Source organism: Otolemur garnettii, unplaced genomic scaffold (genome assembly GCF_000181295.1).
Source record: "Otolemur garnettii isolate 467f Iridium unplaced genomic scaffold, OtoGar3 scaffold00105, whole genome shotgun sequence".
NCBI classification, from domain to species: domain Eukaryota; kingdom Metazoa; phylum Chordata; class Mammalia; order Primates; family Galagidae; genus Otolemur; species Otolemur garnettii.
In genome coordinates, this window is record NW_003852500.1 from 1,422,615 (window position 1) to 1,425,296 (window position 2,682).

A 2,682-nucleotide genomic window follows, 5' to 3' on the forward strand; every position below is an offset into this window, starting at 1 on the left:
AAGAGAATGACATGAAGGTTATGTTAACCAGTTTGATGAGAGTATTTCAAAATGTATATGAAAACAGCACACTGTACCCTATGATTGCATTAATGTACATAGTTATGCTGGAAGGGGGAAAAAATATGGCTTTGAGTCTAGATAGTAGGTTGTGGCCAAGCATGGAAGTGGGGCATTTAGAAATTATTAGGAAAGAAAGAGGGGATGTCTGGTGTTCTAACCGGCAGATTAAAGGTGGAGTTTTCAGTGGGTCAGAGGGTATTCTATTGACCCCAACCACAGAAATGGAAGAATAGTAGCCTTAAAAAATGTGGCCTCTGTGTCCAGGAGGAAGGAAATTCTCTTACTGGCAACCAGAAGACAAACCCGGGACTCTGAGAGTGAGATGATAACAATAGGGTCCTGGGAGCCCTGGCAGTCTTCAGTTGCTAGTCCCAGGAGTTCAGGTGGCTAGAATCCTGGTTTGGTCACTATCTTGGAAGGGATGGCTCCAGGCCCTGCAACCTGGGGACACTTGTCCCTCCAGTGATCTTGGACACCACAGATGAGACGGTCTGAGTAGAGCTCAAGGATTAGGGCAGTGGCAAGCCCAGTGTCTCTGTTTACCACACTTGTGGCAAGGACCTGGAGGCTCTGATGACAACACCTGTAGAGCCTTTCTCTGTCCCTGAAGGGCAGAGGCCAGTACCTGGTACCTTGCCTGTTTATTCTTGACAGAAACTTATTCTTCAAGTTTCTGAAGCTTTTTTTCTTATATCTGAGGCTGATTAAGACATAAAGTGGGTGTTTAGGTACAGCTTTCCAGCCTCAGATTCAGGGTCAAGGTTGGAATATTTTAAGAAAATTTCAGGTAAGGTATCTGAGAAGTCTATGGCTATAGCCCAGATATGGGTGTGGTGTGGTGGGGGGGTCCCTCGGGAGTGGTGGTGGAAGAAAGCCGTACATTAAATGTCCTGCCACAAGAGGTCATAGGACTAGGCTAAATACTGGAATTTTTGTAAATTGGGAGGGTCATTTGAAAAAGACCCAAGGCATTTTTCCATTTGGGATAGATCTCCTAGGTTAAAGGGGACATGGGCCCTGATAATGCCCTCATGCTACTTCATGTAAGGGTAAAATAGCTTCTGGAGACTGTCCCTGAGAGGGGGTGTGTGGAGGAGAAAAGGAGTCAGGCAGAGACAGAGGACAAAGGGGATCAGGTAGAGAGGTGGGGGGGACAGAATGGTCAGTGGGGTCAAAGTCTGAGTCAGAGATGGAAGGTTGAGGCAGTGGTTGTTCATTGAAATTTTGAAAGGTGGTTCAGGTCTGGAAGAGCACAGGATAAGCCTAAATAAAGGAAGAAGAAAGCTTACGGATAAGGGAGAAGAAAACTTGAAGACAGGACCCCTGACTACTTGCCATTGCTAATAATTGATAGAATCAGATTACTGACCAGCCCAGGTAGAATTAGCCTGCCCAGGAAAATGGAGTGTATGTCCCTCCCAGGAAATAGTGAATGGACAAATCCCTGCATCTCTGGCCCTTTAAAATCCTCATCCGACATAGCTCACGTGTGGATGTTTTCCGGGTCAGAAATTTCACTCCACCTGCACCCAGGTGGAATAAAAGCCACTTGGATCACACAGAACAAGGACTCCATTTTCCTGTCCTCTCCCCCTCAGAATAATCTTTCATCTTTGGTTCCAGAACCTCTCAGTTATAAAATTTTTTAAATTTTCGAGAATGTTCAAATTGAAAATGTCAATTTTAGGCTATTGGTTTCCATTGTCTAATTTACACTGGGGCCAGGCAGTGCTGTCAAGGTGGTTTGATGTCTCCTTTTAAACCCAGGCTCCCCAGGTTTTTGAGGAGACTTCACAGTGACAGATTTTGGGAGGGAACTGAATAGCAACTGAGTCACCTGTGGAGCTGAGAGGACAATGTCCAGAGAATCCCAGCCCTGTCCCTCAGGCATCCCTCAGGGAAGATGTTGGGCTTATTGGGACACTGATTCTAGATCCCCAGGGAAATCTCAACCTAGCGCTAGGATTTTCAGAAGAGCAAATGAACAGAGGAGGAACAGGAGTTCCCAAAGGACAAGTCCCTTTCTCCAACTTACCGAATCCTAAGGAATTAGTGTGTGGTGCTGGTCAGAAGGAAAGCTACTGCAAGAGTCTGGTGTAGTCCCTGGACTGGTCTCATTGCCTCCTTTCCCAGTCCATCCTTGCACCATACAGATAAGGGGTTCTGGCACAGAACTGGGGTGAGAGTCTACAAGAAAGGAAAGTAAGCCAGTCTGGTGGTAGGGAAACTTAATAGAGGGAAAAGGAGAATGGAGACTCACCAGGTGTGTCAGCTCAGCAGATTTTATTTTCTGTCACCATGAAGACACATCTCCCAGGAACTGATCTGGGATATTCTAGAACAAGCATTCAGACCACCACTGATAGGAGTTTCATTTTCCTTTCCTTGAACATCCAGAAGGAACAAGTTCTGGATTCAGCAAAACTGAGTTCAAGTCCAAGTTTTGCCACTAACTGGCTGTGTGACCAAGTAGGTCACTTGCCCTCTGAGGCCCATATCCCCTTCAATAAAATGGGCATGTGAAAGAAGATGAAATATTTAGGAGTCTACCTAACAAAGGATGTGAAAGATCTCTATAAAGAGAACTATGAAACTCTAAGGAAAGAAATAGCTGAAAAT